This window comes from Pyxicephalus adspersus, chromosome 5, assembly GCF_032062135.1.
Source record: "Pyxicephalus adspersus chromosome 5, UCB_Pads_2.0, whole genome shotgun sequence".
Classification (NCBI taxonomy): Eukaryota; Metazoa; Chordata; class Amphibia; order Anura; family Pyxicephalidae; genus Pyxicephalus; species Pyxicephalus adspersus.
In genome coordinates, this window is record NC_092862.1 from 8,930,594 (window position 1) to 8,937,155 (window position 6,562).

The following is a 6,562-nucleotide window of genomic DNA, read 5'->3' on the forward strand; positions in this document are numbered from 1 at the left end:
CGAAAAGTTGTGTGAGGTTTAGTCCTGCAACAAGTGATCTTGCATTGCTCCTGGAACATCAACACACGATAAAGAGCCTTAAAATTGAAACTCATTAACATGTCCAATGATTAAAATACTCAGAGATGAATCCCAATGTTAAAAAATTGTCCCTTAAAATAAGAATTTATTACATTTCAAAATTTTGTGCTAACACTTACCTTCAATACATTCCAATAGGGTCTTCTTCTGTGTCTTCACTGGTGTGGATTCTGCAGTTCCTGAATTCCCATCATCGACAATTAGCCTGTCTTCTGGGACCAAGTCAAATTTTCGAAGCACTGGAACAATAATTTGCATTTCTGTCACTTAAAAGGACATTCCACACAAAAGTAAAATCTCAAAAATAAGATATGAGTTAACACTTGACATCTTTCAGTCTATTGGGGAATCCAAAATGAAAATGTCCCCACAATAGCACAGAGCTTTGTTCGTGCCAACTTTGAAATCTCAAATTCAGGTTTCCCTGGTATTTTCTCTTCTATTGCACTTTAAAAAAAATGCCCAGACATAGAAATGTAAGCATTCATATCACCAAAAATAGTGAAAGTTATTAGAAAATATTAGGTGTCATAGCACCCCCCGCTAAAACTGTTCCACAGTGTCCCTAGGTGCCCCCCATCGGATTTCCCTGCTGAGCTATCAGTGTCTGCTCTCTGTCACTTGCAGCCACACTTCCTGGTCTTACATGTCTGTAGGTGGGCAAGCACACACTTTTATTAGAGGCAAAGGCAATTTTAGCCTCATCAACAATAGTGGATGGTGTTGTGAATTTGCACCAGCTACCTTGCTATTCAGTGTTTGTACATTATTACTATTCTACCCTGACCATTTGCCTGGACCTAGATTATTTCTTGCCTAAAATTTTTCATCATCATTTGCCTAAACCTGGACTACATTTTTCCCGCTACCTGCCCAGACCATTTGCCTGGATCTGGATACAGATTTACCTGACACCTGCCCTGATCTCTAGCCTGGACTTTGGAGTATCCATTCCTGCCACCAGCTCTGACCACTTTTCATCATGGCCTCCTTCTCTTACCTGCTTGATGCCACCTGTCTTCCCACTGAAGCCTCTCCATCCTTTCTCCACAGGTAACATGACTGCAAGGACGGTGACCAAGTGACACCTTGCAGCAAAGAGCCTGACGGCCTCTAAGTTTACTGGTCCATTATCCCTTGTGGGGTGTCCTGGTTGAGACTGAGTGTCACTTAGACTCTGTGTCTCAGATGATCCCATGTCATGCTTCCCTAGAAGAGCCCAACCCTAGACCCTAACACTCTACCAAAAACTGAATGATCAAGCTTCAGACAACTGCAGATTTAGAGGGAGTCATTGTTTTACATTTTTACAGTTGAATATACATTTTGTGTTGTTGAAAAATAAGAAACTTTGTCTTACGAATCCAGTTTTGCATTGCACTTTAAGGATTTGAAAAAGAAAACCCAGCAGTACCGGTAGCTGTTTTCCTTGAGTCTGGCTCCTTAGACAGAAAACTTCATGGAGCCTTTTAGGAAAAAGATCAAGCAAGTGGGGATAGGCGAGGTAATGGCAAGTTGCTTCTCTGACTCATTGTGTGTAGAATTTAAGCTTTAGTTGCTCAGCTCTGTAAAACACATTGGGCCTAATTTATTAAAGCTACAAGACAGGAGAAGATCATGGGAGAACCTGAGTGATCCAGCAAACCTAGAATGGATCTGGTCCAAGATTAAAAACATTTGACAACTAATAGCAAATTATTTTTAAGAAACATATTCCAGGTTTGATGGATCACCTAGGTTCTCCCATGATAGTCTCTCTTCTCCAGTCTTGAAGAGCTTTATTGAATTAGAAGACAGCAATTCAAGTGTAACTCCAGCCAATTCAGCATTAAAAAAAATTAAACTCATTCATTTTATGCACAAATACCTTTCAGTAAGTCAGAGAGACGTGTGATGTTAATAGAAAAGCCACAGCCAGCAATTATTCATTTTCCATCCTCATCACACTAATAAAAGGTGAAATCTGATTGGTTTCTGCAAGATTTAGTTCTTATAGTAAACCTCATTCTTCATTATCATTAACTTCATTCACGCAATGCTTCTGTGTGCTTATATCTGTCAATCTGATTCACACGTGTTAATTCTAAGAATTCTAACTTTAGCGTGCAACCACCATGTTACCCATAATCCTCCAGGTCATCTACTTATAGCTCTCATCTCCAAGATGGAAGTCTAGATTATTCTGTTTACTTAGCTAAATAAGTTTCCAACATGCTTAGTTTTTTAAAAAGAAGCTAAAATGGTTTTAGGTTGGTTTCATATTAAAGGCGATGTAAAATGGCTTTGTCTATCTGAAATATGAACATGCAAAAATATCTTCCTTTAAAAGAAAATGCTCAAATCCAACTTGGAGCTGAAATAAAGCTATGGGTGTGGCACCAGTGCTGTCACATGAGCAAAAGGGAATTGAGCCATATTTGATGACCCTGAAATGCTGAGCATGTAGCATGCAGTAAAGATGAGTGAGCAGATGCCCCTTTTGCTGCGTTTTGCATGGGCAAAGGCAAGGGTCACTAAAAGCATTGAAATTGATTCTTGCAAAATTGAAAAGATTGAAAAGAAGTTTTTGTATTTTCATTGGATATTTGAAGATATTTATGGCCAATATTTGGTGCCCACCTTTATTTCTAGCTAAAAGTTTGCTCACCATAAACGTAGAGTCAGTATTTGCCCCTCATTTCAATCTCATTGGGAAACCAAGCAACATACAGCAACCACTCTGCATTCTGGTTCCTTTCACCGCAGAGTGATATATTACCCAGCATTCCCAGAAGAGCACATGCCAGCAAAGGGAATCTGTGCACTTTTGAATTTTCCAACTTTGCTGTTTCCTGTAGTCTTCCAGCAAGTAGCTGTGTTTTCCTTGCTGCCTGCAATGTCTGAGCCCTGGGAGGTATAGGAATATACCAACCTCACCTGCCATGTGTGTGCCTTGGATACCTTCCCTGGCCTGTCACTTTACCATGAATGAGCTTGGCTTTGTTTTCTAACCCACTTTTGCCAATGATTTGCCATGACTTGCTAGCCTTTGCTATTACTGTGGACCTGTCTGCCAAGCAGACTTGCTGGTCATTTGCCAATCCTCGAAACCTCAAAGGCGATTCCTTGCGTACTCAAGGCTAAGTACACACCTGCAATAATTGTCGTTGGAAAGGATCATTCACAATCCTTTCCAAGCACTAACAACTGCACAATGCATGAATGAGTGGTGTAGATACAGCACCATTCTGCTCTATAGAGAGGGGAAGAAGAGGAAAATAAGGTGGCACCCCACTGTGCTCTCCCACCCCCCGTCACTTTCATTACGATCCTTCGTCGTCCATCATTCGTCGATCTGCCAGGGCGGTTGTTCGGACCATGAACGATGAGCACTGTACACACACCAGATTCTTGTCTGATATCAGCCCTGAGTCACTTATCGGATGAGAACCACTGCACGTTAGTACCCAGCCTAAGTTCTGGGGGCAATGGAGTGCTGGAACGGCAGAATTAGCCTGAGCATGGCTCATCTAGAAGACTACGATAATAGATTGGGGACTTGCATCTGGTTAAGCATTGCCATTTAACTCGAGGTCTCACATGTAGTATTTATAGTGGCCCTATATTGAAAGATTATGTAGACTGCTATTGCTGAACTTATTCTAAAGACACATAGTACATGTTGGCATCATTAGTTTGTATGGATTCTACCTAGTTTAAATAAAATAAACCTATGAGAATACATTTTGGAGTCCAAGTGTAAAGCATTGAAAAAAGATGCAAACATTCAACAACAATGAACTGAAAAAAAGAGACACTACACAAAGAGAATTTGCTCTTGTGGGAGTTTTTCTTGAGCTTCAGGGCTCCTTGGCTGGCCGTCTTTTAAGGCAATTGTCTTATTAGTTTCCTGGAAGCTGATACAGCCCTTTCACAACACTCACTTCATCATAAAGTGTCTCCGTCGCTGCCAGGCACATCCGCCAAAGAACTCAACGTGATCTGCTTTTTACTGACTCTACTAGCAGAAACAATAATAATGTTCTGTAATATTGATATGGTAGCTGATCTTTTGGTGTGGTTCTATTGTCCTGCCCCCAGTCCCCCTCCCTGCTACAATTCTAATATTCACCTTTTCAATTCTGCCAAATATATCCCCCACAAATCAAGCCATTGTCTAAATCTTCTACATATGTGCAGTACATTATTCATTCAATCCTATGGAAGGTGTATATTCCACTGGAGACTGAATGGAATGTACCATGCATGAGCTCAGCTCATGAAATTTTGACAAGGGCTTCTTGGCATCTTCTGGGCCAATATCTTAATGTATAGTGGTAATGTGAATACAAACCTTGCAGGAAAACTACAATATCAGTGCAAAGGCATCGGGTGGCACTTACACTTTATAATGTATCCAGTGGGACAAACAGATCTATAAGTGCCACTAAATTGTGTTGGATATATGTGCTGGGGTGTAGGAACTTCAAAGAAAAAATATGCTGAAACTAAAGAATTCAATTTAAACTTCATATGTTTGAATTATGAAACGAGCCAACACATTTCAGGGGGCTCAGAACACACCCTGCTTCAAGGCTGTGGACATGGAAATTAGCCTGATGTGTAGTAAGAGTATCTGTAAGCTTATTCCTAATTTTTTTACCTGACATAAAGGGGTAGACACCCCTTTATATAAGGTAAAAATTACATTCTCTTTTTTTTGGGGGGGGGTTAAAACCCTTTTAAAAAATAAAGAGGGTAAAGGCCCACTCTTGATCTCTGTGACAATGAACATTGAATGGGAGGGCAGAGCCTCTCGGGATACATAGGTCATGCATCCCAGGAGGCTTCTGGCTGTAGCTTCTGCACATGTCTGATATCAGGCATGCACAGAATCCAAAGGTAAAGGTGAGTGAGTTTTTTTTTCTTCAGTTTACTTCCGCTTTAAGGTGTATGGTAGCTAACAACATAAAATGAGAAAGGGAGCAGTTGTTGAACAGATCCAGGTTAAAAAGGAACTTATCTTTAGATTGTCTCCAGGAGAGCTGGTGGACTATATACCCAAAAATCTTCATTATTCAAAAAACCTAAATCAGGGCCACCATGATAACACTGGTTAACAGGCATTTCCGTACCTGATGGGTGGCTCAAACTTCTCGTATGCACCCTAAGACTCCCGACACCTGCTGTGCTCTATAAACCAAAGTTTTCTAATTTGTGGTTGTGGTCTGCATCTTCCCACCTCATGTGCCGTAATAGGGCCTAATACCAAACAATGGAGCAATAATAAACTTAATTAACCTCTAGTGCCCTGGGATTGCAGTGGGTTCTCAGAGCTGCAATCATTCTTGCATCCCTGAGAATCTTCCTGTGATAATGGAGTCCCACATCAATGGCAATGAAGAAGAAGATGGACAAAGCGAAGAAAGAAATGTGAGGTCATTATACCTAACGTAACTTGTGTAATGTATCCCCAGAGATACTTACATAAGCATTGGTCATTTTGGAGTTCCTGGTCAGTTTCTGTCCATGTTAACTTCTCCCCATCAGTATCAGCACAGAAATATTTGTTGGTTGCTTTATCATCACAGCTTAACCCACGAGTGTTGGTCTGACAACGTGTGACACCTGGCAGAATGGAACAGACATATAAGCAGCCATACTAGTCCAACATTTTACTATTCATTTAGAAAAGGTTTGTTTGAGACCAATTTTTTTTCTTGCTTTTTAACTGGTATTATTTAATATACAATCTTGGGGGTATATCAGGTCTTCAGGCAATTAATTATAAACTAAGTAATGATTATTTATTATGGTTCAGAAAGTGAACCTTTCTATCATCCAAGCATGTGAACATGGTGGTACCTTCATAATGTGCTCCATCAGGTGTCCTAACTACAATCCTTCTTTCACCAAAAACATCTCATCCAAGCAGACTAAACAATGCTGTTTCTGACTTATGAAGATTGAAGGTCAATAGCTCAGCCTCCATCTCCATCTCTAACCATTCCATTTGGCCAGTGGAATACTGGATCTGATTTTTAAATGCTCTTCAAGACTGGAGAAGATGGGATCCGTTCCAGGACTGAAAACATTTGCCAACTAAAAGCACACACTGGATGACCCAGGTTTTTCCATGATAGTCTCCAGTCTTGAAGAGCTTTGATAAATCCGACCCACTGAAGTAATACTTGGTCATCACAAGAAGGGCATAGGTTTTCTTGAATATTGGCCTGGAATTGGCGGAGATACTTTATCGGACATTGCCAATTTCTTTCTAATACACTGAATGGTTCATATTTTGGAAGCAGTTTCCATCAGTATTGGAGATGGGGTGGGTTTCTTTACCAGACTGCTTCAGATTTCCCATTTTACAGATTTCCCCAGTGCTTGCTTCTGATACCCGCTATTCCCCTGGTCTGACCTACTTCGGGGTTTGGTATCTTCCAGCTCTTGCTTGGGATAATTGATGATATAATTCCTGAACATAATCAACACCTGG